This window comes from Pollicipes pollicipes, unplaced genomic scaffold, assembly GCF_011947565.3.
Source record: "Pollicipes pollicipes isolate AB1234 unplaced genomic scaffold, Ppol_2.1 Scaffold_6686;HRSCAF=7923_pilon_pilon_pilon, whole genome shotgun sequence".
Taxonomy (NCBI): Eukaryota; Metazoa; Arthropoda; class Thecostraca; order Pollicipedomorpha; family Pollicipedidae; genus Pollicipes; species Pollicipes pollicipes.
In genome coordinates this window covers 45025204-45041303 of record NW_023596921.1, presented here as the reverse complement: position 1 = coordinate 45041303, position 16100 = coordinate 45025204, and positions in this window count along the sequence as shown.

The following is a 16100-nucleotide window of genomic DNA, read 5'->3' as shown; positions in this document are numbered from 1 at the left end:
CACATTTCCATTCTCCTGGCTTTCACACCGATCCATAAGGCTATTACTACTGTCTTATCAAAGCCTCATTGGTTGATTACGTCCACCGTAACTTGTCACAACGATGTTGAAAGCCAATTGACGGTCACTTTATCTAGAAATCATATGCCCACAACGCCAATATGAAAGACTCCGCAGCTTTTTTTATCTTGGCTCTGATCGTCGCATGGCTTATGAAATGGGCAGGATGCGAATGACTTTATTATGGCGTGATGGATGCCTGGCAAACTTGAAACAATCTCCCGAAATAGTCTGCGCATCTTTGCGGGAGTGTAGCTTAGAAACTAGAGGGCTTTAGGTCTTAAGAAGGGTAAGGGCTATGAACTGCGCCGAATGGTCTTAAATATCGCTGTTTCGTTCAAAACCTTATGCAAATGTAGAACGCGTCCTTAAATCGCGTAAAAACACAACCGAGCTTCGACATGTGGCACGCTGGAACGAGGGTGAGAGGCCTATTTATATCAGCATATGTGTTCATCATTTGGCTCTGATTTGGGTTACAAAAACAAATCACGGATATGGGCACGGGTATAAATGTGATATTTACGAAATTCACGGAGGGCTATTCACGAGGTATTGCACATTGTCACTGCCCTGCATTACAGCACAAACAGTACTTGTCATATCAACTTTTTGAACTAAAGCGCCGTGAATATTGCAAACGAGTTAACAGGCGGGTGCAATTAATTAAGAATGGGCAGCGAATGGGGATGGGAAGAGGGTAGCATGGTTAGCGGGTGGATTGGGGAAAGGAAGTTCTACCTGTGATGACCTTTACAATCAAGCTGTCTTCCAGGGACAACGTATCGCAACCACATGTATTTGGGGGAAGCCATGAGCCCTTTGGTGTAGCACTGTAATCCTTAACCTATAGTGCTGCTTGGCGTGAACATTGCCTTGTGTACAATTTGATTTATGTACACAAATAAGGAAAACCGCCCTGCATCGCAGGACTCCGTGCGGGCAGCGCGCCTGTCGGTCTGCCGCGCCTGCAGGCACCTGGCCAGCTATAAGCGGGTGCTGACTAGTTTGGGTTCGCCGGAACCGTGGCCATCAGCGCCTGGTCCCGGATCGGCCGGGGCCGCTATCTGCAGCCGTTATCGCCGGCCGGCGGCTCGCCTCATCAGGCGCTGTGGACGTCTCCTAGGCCCGCGCCCGGGCCCGCGCGCGGCTCACTGGGCGGCGCGGCCCGGCCGGCGGCGGGTCCAGCACGGCCAACCACCACCGGGTGACACTTGAAACCCGTCCGCGGCTAGGTCTCAGAATACCAACGCCTTTGCTGAGTACCTGTTGAAATAAATCTAGGCTCCTAGTCATCACTAAAGATCTCGTGCCAGATGGCATCCCTTCAGGAATCTAAGCTTCAGCCGTTCGATTTATTTTAGTTCAGTTCAATGACCTTCCTTTTCATCTCAAACCATGGGGGGTATAAACCACTGTCGAGCATGATGCAACTAATCGGTATCTATCGATGGGCTAATTCACCGTACTAGGCGGAATGCGCAACTCATTTATTCTAAGTATGACCAAAATTGAGGGCAACTGAATTACCTTAAACCATTGAAGAAGTGTGCTATCATTGGGCATATTTCCTAAAAAAAAACTCTGCTGAGATCTCAAAACTAGCCACGTCTAATAAACAACACTGAAAAGTACCAGCCGCAGCACCGTCAAGATATAATAAGGATATCAATTTTACTTATTTTCGGGTCCAAATCACTCTGTCAACGCTTTGTAGAAACACTATGCTTCGTCCTCGCAGCTGCCGTGGCCACCGGCGTCATGACATCCGCCGTGGCATCTTTGCTGGTGCGAATAAAAAGAACGCTTATGATTGGCCCATGAGGCGGTAAGGACCTGTTACCAAGAAACGCCTTGGTTGACATTTGTACCAGTGCGTCACTATGGACCATTTGACACTCCCATTCCCAAGGCCAAACTGCATCTCGAAAAAAGTCACTTTGGAGAGAGAAGAGAGATCAAAGCTATAGTATAAACGCTTCGTTGATTTCGCGGGATAGTAGCTTCCGTGTTCACTGATATTTTTGTCTTACCTGAGTATGTCATGCTTGTGAAGAATTGTTTACACAAACATTTTGACAAATGAGTGTATCGCAAAACATTTTAGAACGTACATGTTGAAAAGCAAGGCAAGTAAAATGTGTTACTTTTACAGTGTTGAGCAGGGAGCGAAAATGGCATTGCTCCCGCAGGAGTACCTACATCAAATCGCAATTCTGAGCCATATAGAAGAATTTCGAGAAAGTGGTATTACTGATCAAATCATACGCATATGATCTGGCAATAAGACGATGTTACAAAAGGTAGCGTACTCCCTTTAAGGAACACTGAGGTGGTGTTGACAAAAAAAACCTGTTCTCGTATTCAAAGAGGCATCTTCTGGAGAGGGATGATTCATGCTACATTCGTAGAATATGACATGACTGATGACTACCATTGCTTTTAAGTAAATTCTTCATTGAATGGTCATTTAAATGCCAAAGCAGTCTGCATTGTGCGCAAAACATATCAGCGTTCAGCAAAACATGGGTAAATTGTATCATCGTCTCCTTGAATAAACAATTGTTTCACGTACGCTCAGTTCGTTTACTTTACCTTTCTACGACTTCTTTGCAAGCTTGACGCATTGTTAGACCGAGGCTTCTCCCAGACGGATAGAAGGGATATTTTAGCGCGTCTACGTTCACATGACTGGGATAAAAAAATATACACGCGGCCCTCCGTGTTTGAGATGTAAGGACCGATTTATTAGTAGCCATGAGGTGTGCAAAATTTTGGTGCAGTTTGATTGGAAGGTCACGGGTTTTTTAATGTTTGGTCCAAAACCTTTTGCTTGGATGTATTTCTGGGGGGAGAGCACACACTAATCAATGCTTGTTTGGCGATCCCCGACCTAATCATAACTGATACCTTGAAGGCAGACTCTTGTGGTGAAATCTTGACGCGGTGGTGAAATCTTGTGGTGAAATTACAATGTTCAGCATGATTCATCCTGACCTCTGACGTCACCTGACCTTTAGTGTGGTTACTACCACCGGCCGCGGCCTAGTTCCCAGTCAGGAACTATAGCCAACTCCTGAAGCGACCCTCAAACCCACCCCGCTACTGGTCTGTGAATCCCAAGGCAGGTGCTCTAAGCAGCTGAGCTATCGGCATGGACTAAAGCACATAACGTGGCGCGACGATTTGAAGCCAGGTCCGGCGTTGCACCTACCACCTAGTTGTACTACAAAAAGGATGTCGCGGAATGCGATCAACACATTTCGTGTGGTGTGCTCCCGATTAGGAGAAATATTGCGTTAGAGTTGATCGACATTTGCGAAGAGATCTGGCCATGACACAGACTCATGTCCATGAGCAGCTGAAGCGTCAAAATTGTCCCAATAGAACACATGAATTTTTGATTAAAGCATTTTGACCATGACCACCTGATGTACTGAATGGCGTTATTTTCGGCTTGAGAATTTCCAACTTCACGCCCAGAAACAAGCAGCATTTACGGTCTTTTCTTCATTATGTGAACTTCCCACACGCATGAGCCATTGGCCACGCAATTTTTTAAGACTCCCTGGAGACTCATTCGGTCACCACTACTAACATATTCTGTCTTTTCATGTGTCGAAATGTCCGTTGAGAAGGTCGTGCAAGGTCAATTTACTTTTTATATACGTACATCGTGTTAGTTTATTACACAATTTGCATAGGTTTTCCCACGTGCATGCCAGTCCACGACATTCTACATAAACGGTTTTTGCACTTCGGGACATTTTTGATGAACCATGAACGACACATGCTTGCCTTGATAACAAAGGTTCGAGGTTCTAAGATGCTCTCCTTTTAATTACAACGCTTTTCGAAGCTTTTTACAAAAGTGCAGCTTCACATTGTCTTAAAATGTGATATCATTCCTCTGCAGCAAAACCAATTTGCGCTAGTTTAAAACGAATTTTAACATGCTTTTTTGATGTCTGGGACCTAAATTTAAGTGGTCGGCATGCAGGACAAATCAGGTCTTGGGCTAGATAAGGTCAACCTTATCAGCTCACCACAAACCCAATTTTAGAGAGTAAACCCCCGGTTGGGGACACGCAGGTTCGGCTTTGGCCATCATCAGATGGATGAAGAAGGAGAGAAGGAAACAGTGGAAAAGCAGAGGGAACACACCTATGTTACACTCAAAATCGCCTTCGAGTACTTACCCTGACAATTCTCAGAAGCCTGCGGCACAGTCTCCACGATGAGAGATTTTGCTACATCGTCTCATTTGGCACCAGTTTTTCCCCTGAGGAAACCATGAGCAGGGACGGTCACCTCGCAGAGACTTTAGCACTCTTCACGGTTTTGAAAAATTTATTAGCGTACCGTCATCAGTAACATCTAATGCCCGCAAAGAACGCTATATTGATTTTATTTCAAAATGAATGATGGCTACTATGCTGTTTTTATGCATGTTTTGGACTTAGGTGACAAGAAGGATAAATACAACATATTAAAGCCACGTTGTGTACTAAAAAAAGTTTACAGAGTGTATGTTTGTATCTGTACATATATATATATATATATATATATATATATATATATATATATATGCATCTATGGGGAGCAAGTAATAACAGAGAGTGTAGGGCTCCGGTTGATATAGTTTTGCCATAGCACAAACGTGTGCCCGTTGCCCTCGTTTTCCGTTGGCGACCACCTGTTCAGGCAAACAAATGGGTAAAGGCTAGCGTGTTATTTGCAGTTGGGGACCGTAAAGGTTTGACAAATTTGGCGCATTTTTCACTCTGCTGCTCACAAAGGCCTTGCCAGTATGATGCTGAACGGACGTTTCCCGCTACCCCACTACCTAACGTGGGGGTAGCAGGAAACCCAATGTGTACCGATGTTCCGCGAATGTTACACTCCAAATAAGTCGGTAATATTCCCCCCACATCAAATTTGTTTTAAATCAAAGCATTTTCCTCTTAAAGGTGTTACTGAATTAAGACAGGAAAGCAAGCAAGAAATTCTGCGCTTTCCAACGTATTCATGATGCTCACGCAGATAGCGCAGGGGGGTCGATGAGGCCAGCTGTCAACTGCAGATGTTCTCAAACTGTGATGCGGATTTTGACAATGAGTAGTTAGGTACAAGTGTTTGTCATGGTCGGATCTTGCGAGTGAAAATTGCATACGAGGACTGAAAGCCAGGAGGGGCCCATTCAGTGCGTTCAGTAGACCATACAAGCGTCGGAATGTTTTTTGTAGAGAGGCATATTTTACGAGAACTTTGGGGGAGGGGTCTGCTTGTCAAAGCCACCCTGACTTCTCACAAAATGTGGCTCTTTCTGCAAATGTAAAATCGATGAATATATGGTCTCTAACGCCCCGAGAGTCTCGCCCATGGTGCTTGCGATTATCTGTCTAGGAGACCACAAATTTGGCACGGAGACGAAGACCGCTGGTGGTTTCGTGTGATGCCTGGTTAGGTACTCGAAAAGTGCGACCTGTCTGGCAGAAACATGTCTACAGGCTTTATTAATCACTTAGGGTTTCAAAGGACACAAGTTGAACAGATTTGAGAACCGCTCCATTCTGGAGAATTCTTATGTTTTTTTCTATTTACAACACGATACTCTGCATGGAATTCATCAGCATCGATAACTGTCCAAGATCTCGGAAGAGACCTTGGTGGTCTTAGTTAGGATTACCTAGGAAACTCTGCAAGGAACTCATCGATAGCGAGGACTGGTCAAGATCCAGGAGGAAACTACATGGTCTCGATTGAAGACCGCTCATCAGTGTTCATAGCGCTGCTTCTATGCGTATGCACATCACAATATTGAGACAGTCCCAGCGAATAATGTTTACTTTACTAGCTTCATCTAAAAAAACTATACTTGGCAAATGTCACACTGTTTCATTGTTCGGTTGATTTTTGCAACCCGTCACTGCAGTTTTTTCTTTTGCAAAAAACTGATTTGTTTTCAATGATTCTAGTACCATTCACTGCATCAACAACGAAAACATGCCAACAAACGATCGAAGTAGCATACCGAATAAGCCAACCACAACCGCATCACCGCACGCTGGGCGCTGAGGCGAGCGGGTTTGAGACGGTGTTGCCCGCCCCTACCGTGGGGAGGGGCGAGGCCGGGGGAGGCGGTGGCCGCTCATGCCGGCCGGTGCAGGCAGGTGGCGGCCGATCCCGACATCCGTCAGCCGCCGCCGGCGACGCCTCCGGGCGTCATCGGCTCGGCGCCTGCGGCGATTTGTCGCCGAGGCCGACACGTCCATTGGTCGCGCGGCACGGCTGAATCGCCGCCGGCGTCGCAGTCAGCGGGGGGCGCCGCGGCGCACAACGGCGATGTCGGCGCCGTCTAATGCGGGGGAGGGACTCCCTGGGGCAGAGGCCGGCCGCCGTGGGCAGCAAGCTGCGCAAGCTCATGGGAAACAATGCGGGTGAACGTCGGCCGACCCCACCCTGCGCGCCGCCATCGCCTCCATTTTGCACGTACTGACGGTACGTACGTTCACCGTTGTGCGAGTTACCACCACGTGTGTTTTGTGCTGGTCACATATGTATGACTTATGGGTAAGAGGCGTGGCGGCGCAACACGCGAGGCATTCGCAAAGACCGCCGAACGTCACGTGCTGCTTGGAATCCTCTTTAGCGCACTTTTCTAATGTAAGCCATTTATAGCGTCCTCAAGATACACTTGTGGCTTTAGGTGGATTCATAATAGGTTTCATATTCTCAATGTGATTAACGTTTAAGCGCGTGTCATGTGCCAGTGGCAATAGATAGGTGTGTTTTGCGAACTGACTGCAGTAGGGTGCAGCACTCCTGCTGCTGGATGCATCTGCAACTGGCCGATTTTCTGGCTAGTCGCATATTGGAAAAGGAAGTCAGATGCAGACTTGTGCTCGATTCCATTCAGAATCAAAGTGAGCTGAAGAGTCACGCCAAATTTGTGCTAATCAGACTTAATGAAGTCAAATTACACTTATCTGCTTCATGATTTGAAGTGAATCTATCCTTGCCACCATCACGGGACATCAAATAGAATAGAGAAGACGAACCAAAACTTGATCTTAATAACTCTTGCGGTCTCCCTGGTCACGAACCCTTAATTGCAAGGCACATGGAGAGAAGTGGCAATGGTAAGCGTCAGCATGATAATTTAAAGTATGAAAACAACCCCGAACCAAATTGCATCACACTTCCAATCAACATCGCAATACAGGGCTTCTGGCAATTCTATCCCATGGCATACGTCAAACTTACAACTCTATCCATATGGCACACACACGCGTGCACACACACGCGCACAGCGCACACACACGCACACACGCACGTATGCACTCACGCATGCTCGCACGCAGGACGCACGCACGACGCACTCGCGCACGCAAATTAGGTAGGCATGGACAATTCTTTCAAATAGCTTATCATGATGGCATCTACCATTAGCAGAAGGCAGGGGTAATAATGCTCTCCTCTTGCGCGTATAGAAAAAAATTAAAATTATGATGGGCAGGAGGAGTTGATAGCAAACAAGCCTTTTTAAAATCGGGTTCCGGCCTGCGGAATGTAATGCATGTAGGATAACTCTGCGCAGACCTGATACCCTGCCATTGCCAAAGCAAGGCCTTTTCGTGGCAAACATACTTTAATCTTGGTATCAGTCTTGCACGTTACCATCAGAACGATGCCAGTGGGTCCTATAAAACGGACACCGTTGCTATTTATAGCATCTACATCTTTGTGTTAGGCTGTTGGCAAATTCCTAGGTAGAGGATATCGGCGTCATCACGCAACCAAAATGGCAATATTTTGTCAATCTTGTAGGCAGGCATACTAATAGTAGACATCATCACAAACACACACATCACATCACGCATCACTAAATAGTAGACAAAATCACATTTTGCTGTTGGCATTCTTTTAGAGACAAAATGAAAGCTTAACAATAAACTAGAATTTAGCTGACTTATAAATATGTAAACGGTCTAAGTAAAATAAACGAATAATGTGACAACACAGCATGAATCTGAAGAAAAATCACTTAAGTCGGTGAAGAGGACCAATTGAGGCCTGGGAGAAATCAGCTGAAGTCTGTAGAAAAATTATGCGCTTTGTAAAGATGTCCCTCTGCCATTCGTAGCATCCCCAAGCTATGTAATCTACATGACTTATCTTTCATACGATGAAAATGGACGCACCGTGCGGTGCATGTAAGCGTCAGAATGGATCAGGAGCATTAGCGTAGTTGGTGCTATAATCCTGAAATAAACATCGGAGGTCTGAGCCCATGCGATGCACACATATAATTTTCTTTCAACATATACCAGAAGTGTTGTGGTGACAAAGTTGGTAATTTGGTAGGCTTTGTTTATCGTTAACCACACTTCTGGAGTATTTTTATATCGTTACATTTTCCTATTGGACAGTCGTGATCACCCCCCGTAAATATTCCGTCAGAGACGACTCGAACCATGCAGAGGTGAATCTAGCACGAATCTGGACTCAGACTCGTGCAAAAACAGCTTGGTCGGTATAGTAGCAATTTATTCATGCATAAACACGCAGAAGCGTGACTGAAGTGCGGCTGGCGGGAGGGTTCCGCCTTTCTATCATATTAGGACGCCAACCGCACTTCCTATCTTGTGTCACAGAGCGAACCCTAACGGGAATGAACTGCTTCTATCTGCTTGTCCTCGAAGCGTGGTTATAGAGTCCCCTTGACAGTCGCTAGGACATTCTCAATACCATCTCCAATCGTTAGGCATTCTGACATCGAGCAGCCTACCACGCTGGTTCTTGTGCACACCTGGCTCAATGTTATCCCGTTTTCCCCAGTCGTCGTTTTCCATGCATATCAATTACCCATTGCATACAAAGGCGTTGCTGAATTTGCTTAACTCGGTTCTTTACGAATAGAAATCGGTCGAGGGTATTCGGTCCTAAGCGTTGTTAAAGAGGGTGTTACACTTGGCAGGGGGTTTGAACGGTATAGCTATTTTGGAAGATCATTTTGTACAGTTTTACAGCTATGTTCTTCTTAAGACCTAGAGACTAGAGGTCTAACCTAGATCCTCTAGTCTTTACTACACACCTGGGAACAGTGTGCAGACTATGTTCAAGGTCATTCGAGCGTGCATGACGTCACAGAATGTCATTAAAATTCTCCACCACCTCGTTCATGTGGTCGTTCAGGTCCAGTAAGAATATAATCGTCAAGCCGCGCAAGAATTGGCATTCGTGAGCAACGATTTCCAAACACAGCGGGACGTTAATTGGGACTCAATTGATGCTGAGCAAGCGGCGCAAGTTTCAGGCCTTTTCAGATTAGAACCCTTTCAAGCCATAAGGACTATTTCCCGTGCTATGAGGTGAAAGAGAATGGATAGCGGTAGCGCAGGAATAGATGCGCCAAGGGGCTCACTACCAAGCCGTGCCCCACTCTTGGCTGACGCATGCAGCCCGCCCCGGGCAGAGGCGGGCTGTCGCCAGGATGTAGGATGGAGCAAGACAGAGGGTAAGTGGAAACGGGTGGCCAATTACGTATGACGTTTGTGCTACATGATACTAGCCGCTGAACATCGGTACCAGTTGTTACGGAAATAAAATTTGGGACCAGAATAAATTAAGAATAGGGTCATAACCGAGCATGTGAATACAAGAAAACAATTAAAAGTCACCAATAGCTAGGCAAAAGCACCACAAGAAAGGGCCAAAACATGAGTACATGACGACATTTAGCTCAGCGAATACTTCAAGGACCACCACCGCCATCTTTTGGTGATTTTAAGTGCTCCAAGTGAGTGGTGGGGCAGCATTTTCGCACGGCTAGTTCGGCAGCACCTCAACGTCAAACATCTTTCCATACAGCGATCAACAATAAGTAGCTTGACTGTCTTCAAATCTGGAACATTTCCTTTTAGTTGCATACCCATGGCTTATTACAAGTCACAGTTTTTTAATGGGGTCATCTGTTGCTCACGCGCGTCTGACGCGAGCCAATAAATGCCGATACAAACAGACCACAGTTTGTACCCATGTGGCAGTTGCTGACATTACGGCGAAGATCATTGACCCGGGCCCAAAACATATAGCGAGATGTTGACCTGGCACAACATTCCGTCGCGTGAATTTTGTATATGGGTAACAGGAGATGCAGGAGAATGGGCTTAAGTCAATCCATCTAGTCTCAGCCTAGTAGTTAGTGTATATAATTGCATGATATATAACTTTGGTGAATAGATCAGCGCAGCCCCCTTACTAAAAGTAGGTGTAAGGCCACACCTGCCTGCCAACCGGTCCACGGAACTGAACTAAGTGTTGTATGCCATCAGTCATCCCAGCAGAAGCGAGTTGGACTTAAAGGGAAATTTCATTTTTGAAGTCGAAGAAGGCACTATTTAAACGGGCGTTATTATATATAATTGAGATATAGTATATATATATATATATATATATAGAGCAGGCACCAGATATGATGAACGAGCTCTCTTACAGCTTTCGGTACACTTTCCAATGAAAATACTGCTGTAGACAACACAGTTCCTCTGTTTAGTCATACGCTCCTCGATGCGTCATTGATTGATTGCATCCTGGAATGTGCGCATGACAGCACCCGCGTGTACTTATATAATCTCCCCGAGTGATGGCAGCACACGTTGGAAATGTTGGCTTAACCAAATGTCGTCATGTGCTCGTGCTTTGCCCCTTTATCGTGATGTTTTGGGGTATTTATCGCGAGTTCAACGTGTTCACTGGTATTCACAAACTCGGTTACAGCGCTTGCTATATGACGACTTCAAGTCTTATTTCCATTAAAACTCGGGAAGAATGCATAACGTCGTGTATTGTGTAGCACAAAATTTAACTTGTGTTCGGCACCCGACCCTTGCACTCGTTGCTGCCATCGTTGTGCATCCTCGCGACGCCCGCTTGTACGGGGCAGGCTGCACGCGCCCAGTCACGAATGGGCCGAGGAGCCCCTGGACCGGGGAGACCTGGCGCATAGCGCATACCCCGCATATCCCTGCGCGGGCCCCAGGTTGGTTGGTTGGTCCCCCAGTTAGCCCTCCTGCCCCACCGTCATCAGTCTCCTTCACCATAGCCCTGAAATGAACATAACTGGGCGACAAAGTTCTAATCCAAATATCCAAATAACCCAGGCGTGTTAGCGCATCTGCCCCTCATACCCTGTTTCTTGGTTCATCCTCGCATCCTCGCGACGCCGTGCTTGCCCGAGGCGGACTGCATGCAACCAGTCACGAGTGGGCCGAGGTGCCCCCTGGAAGAGTACCCCGACCGGGCGCCCGGCGCACACCCCGCATAGGGATCCCCGCGCGGGCTGAGGCTCGGCGGTCCCCCCCCCCCCCACCCAGCGGCTCATTAATCCTGCCCTAACCGTTATCCGGTCCTCCCTCAGTCCCATGCCTGCTTGAAGTGATCATGAGTGGTCGGAACGGCTCTATTACAAATAACCAATAACCACATCGTGCTAGAATTTCGCGTCGCTTGCACATTATTTGGGAGCTAGTGGTCGGCCATTGTATTTGGAAATCGTGCTCACGAAATGCAAACTATAAATGACTCGGAAGTATATTTTCCTTCACGTTGAGCAGTGTGTGGCCCGTGAGATGAAAGGATTTGAATGTCGTTATTATGGCGTCGCGGACACTGGGGTAACTTCGAAAATGTTTGCACATCTTTGCGGGCGTATAGCTCAGAAGTTAGACGACTTCAGGTCTTAAAAAGGGCAGAGATGTGAACTGCACCAGATGATCGTCAGGATAGCCAGGTCAGCTCGAAATTCGATGCAAATGTGCAACACTCCCCTTAGTATGTGGGTTTTGTGGTTTATTCGATGGCGATCACAACAGACGTGAAATAGCCGTTAGTCGTAGCTGAGCCCGACAAAGAATGCAATTTGCCGGGTTCCGTTGAACTGTGTTCCATAGGGAATGAACTTTCGTCTCACTCGGTGAACGGCGGACCGACACCTCTTGCCACGCCGGTCGCTCCGCTCCCTGCCCTACGGCCCGATGGCGCCAGGCAGAAGCCCGCAGCTAATGCAGGAATTTGCTACTAGCTGCCATTTCAGAGCGACAAGTTTGTTTAAAGGGAATGTTCCACATTTGAAGATATTGGGGTAGGCATTAGATATGGTTGGAAAAACTTACTTGTACCTATTGGTAAGCTTTCATGGTTCATAATCAACGATACGTAGCGAAATTTCAAAGCTTGTAAAAATGCGCCCCCAATACGTCAATGTTTGATAGCGTCATGGAATGGTTTTGTGACGACAGCAATTACCTGGCAGCATCTGGCAGCCAGACCTAAAGAATACCTCGAAACACACGAAAGCTGGCGCCAACCGCCCATTCCCGTTGCGGGGGCTGTGTAGGGGCAGAGCAGTGGGTGGTTTGTTTGCAGATTTTTTGTATTGGTGCTGCCCGTAAGAAAAGCTTCGGTGGACTGTTTGATATACGCAACGTAGTGATCGCCAGTCTTTATGGCAAGTTATTAATATCAATGCACGATATGCTGTGCTGCTGCTGTTCCTGCTACGAGGTTGATGATGATTTTGTCAATACTCTATTGTCGACCCATCGTTGCCCGCAGTGCTGTAGTCCTGATACTGATATCATGTGAAGCGCACAGCAGCTACTCTCTGTATTATCTATTACTGGAAGTGCGGTGTCATGCGGAAATTTAATAAATTTGTAACGTTGCTATGAATTGATTGCCAAAACATTGCTATTGCTGTGGTAAAGATGGTAGGATTGGGCTACCAAGAATGCTTTGTTCCTTATAATTAGTTATTCATTAATAGTTGACCCTGATATAACCATTGTGGTGCAAGGAAATTTTTGCCGTTGATGTCCCTTTGGGATTGTTAAATCCGTTGTTACGAGTCATTCATAAATTATAAGCTGCTTTGTCATAGGCTTGACATAGAGTAGTCAACCAATGTGGTACATTGTGTGATGGCACGGGTCAACAGCTTTATTGTGGCACTATCCCAGTGCTGCACTTTGACATGACAATGACCATCGATACGGTTTTTGTACCGCAATCCATGTGACGTTCATAAAAAATTACATCATGAAAAGATGGGTCAAGTGTGCTCTCTTCTATTGACTCCCCATCTGACATATGACTGACCAAAACACATAATGCAATATACAAATCACTTTCAGCAAAGCAGACAACCAATACGTGGCATCACTTGCTCAGCCTGTTTTGGGAATGCACAAAACGTAGGTGAGAAAGATGGGAAATTTTACATGCGGTGGAAATGACACTGCAGTGAGTGACTATGACAAGCGGCGGTGACTATGACACTGATGACTCACCAGCAATGTTCGCCTGCATAACAAAAATTGTAAGACGGTAGAATGTATCAGTAATAATGCGGCTCTATATTTTCAGAATTCTTCAGGCACATACAATTTTGCAAAGCCATATAGTGTGAGCATATACTAAGCATGTCCATTAATGGACTGCACGCACCAGGCCCTACTGCCAAAAGGAATTGCTGATATAATGGCATGCAATGGATTAATTACATGCTGTAACACCTCTACAGGTTCGAATGTTGGCAAGATCACAATGAAGTCCAACTTAGCCAAGATCAATACAAGTCACTGGCGCCACTACCAGTGATCACACGCAGTTCAAGCCCCCCCCCCCCCCCCCCCCCCATTCACATCTGCTTTTCTTTTGGGACTATCAAATTGCAGGTTTTCTCTCAACTTCCGCACACATTTTCGTTCATAACACAGCATTTCGCCATGACCCCCCTCAAAACAAAGTCCCACCGGGGTTCATGGTAATAAGGCTCAATAGGTTGCATTTGTAGAATACAATTTGCTTTCAAAATTCAAAGTTGTTCGTACACTTTGTGTGAAATTTTGAGTGAATATACTTCCAAAAGTACTGTAATGTTTCCCTTATTTTATAATGCCTGCTAACCCATAAAAACCGTGCAAAGGTTCTGTGCTCTGGTACACAGGGCGCCAACCGAGCTGTCTGTAAGAAATATGCCAGTAGAAGAAGAAAAAAGGCCAGCAGGGAAAAGGCAGATTTGCCGTCGCGACTTTTTATAACTTTCGGGAGAGTATCCGTTTTTTGGGTGCCGTACTTTTTTGCAGACAGTGGCATTCCCTTTTATAACATTGGCCGGTGGCCTAAAAATAAGGAAGAATGACCCGTTCACGACTTGTGCCGCAACCCCGAAAGTGCTCACGCCTACGTTCGCGACACGCATTCAGCAGCGAAATCTTGTTAACAGCCAATCATCTTCCGCGCATTGTATCATACGTGCGCATCATCGCTTTTGCGATGATGCCATGCTGCCATGCCATGCCATGATGCCATCAGCGGCCATGCTGTCTTGACCATAAGCAGAAAACAGCCTGTATTATGACCGCGATTGCATGATGTTGCTGTGACGTCATTAATGCCAAGGCAACTTTGAAGTAGGCTCCCAGTAAAACTTTTCACACTTTGCGGGTTTGTAACTCGGGAACCAGAGCGTTTTGGGGTCTTTAAAGGACATGACAATAAACTGCATCAAAAGGTCCTCAAGATGGTTATTTCAGTTCAAAACGCCATACAAATAAACATTCCCTTTAAGGGTCTCTGTCGCCTTTTTACCAGCATGGTGCGTATGCATAAGATATAAAACAACCGATATGAAAATAAACTATGGCAGAATCCATGTGCAATACGTCCCAGCAGACGGAATTGCAGTCGCAGGTTGTTTGCAAATTGCGCTTTGGAGTCTTGTATTTAAGCCTATTCCAAAACCTGGCCATTCCTGACTTTGAAAGCTCGTCCAGAAACCCACGTTTGCGAAGTAGAGAGACCCAGTTTATCATTTCGGCGCCAACTTCTTTTCAGTGGTAAACCTTCTATCTTTTGACAAGCACCTTCCCTGGTCATAGAACTCCTTACATGTTTGCAGCATCTGAACAGTGAGTCGAGCATAGCTGGCTATGATTCGCACTACGCTAAAGTAGCAATGCGGTTTAGAGGGGACATCATCACTCGGTGATGTCAGTTCCTAGTCAAAACCACTGACAAATCGAATCATTAAGGTTTCGATGCTTTGGCATGCAACGTCACGCACACAAGACGTTTTTCACATCCAAAGTTTGTTTGTAAATTACTCATTTATACCTTAAGGAGCATTTAGCTAGCCACAGAGACGGAAATCGTGCCGGTGTTTAAAAGGATGCCTAGGATCTAAGTAAAAAATGCGTATTCGATAGCATCGTGCAAGTAAACTTGAGGGCAGTGTGTTGTGCATTGAGCATACCTCTCGTATGTGTTTGTTTAGGTCCGAAACAAAACAGCCTATGGACGAACATTGGGCCGAGGCGATCCTTCGGTTTATCACGCGTGCTTTTCGTCTATTTTAAATTGAGGCCTTTCATAGCAGAACGTTGTTATATGTGCCTACATCCAATTAAAGCGATACTGCACTGTATTGTGCTGGAGTCATTCGCATGAACCCTATACCAGATAAAGTTCCAAGGAACGGAGCGTCTTGCATCTACGCATTACACCGTGCACTTGTTTCCCGACCAGTGGCTCCCCACCGACGTTTGGTGCTCCGACCGTTCAGCCGACAGCCTCTGATTCAGTGCCGGTGGCAACATAATCCATCCAGTTAACTGCGCTTTCGGGTCGGTCCCCACTGATTAGGTTTCAACTGGCTCAATTTCCGTGAACTGCACTCACCTTTGTAGCTTGCTACTGAAGTGGCTCCTCAGGAAATCGAAACCTTTTATCAATTGGTATTCATGAGGTGCCTGTGCTTGCAAGTCCTTTGTTACGGTCCAGCTGCAGGGCAAACCAAAGTCAGATCCGCGTATTTCGTATTCAGGTGAGTCTTTCAGTGCTTCTCAATATACGGACGCCGATGAACCTTAGTAACAGTGTGAAATGTGGCATTTTGTTGCCAGGTATAGACCAACCTCGTGACCGAACTCATTCGGCTGTGCTTAGAGCATACGTGAGAGAAGGTGCGTTCAAAG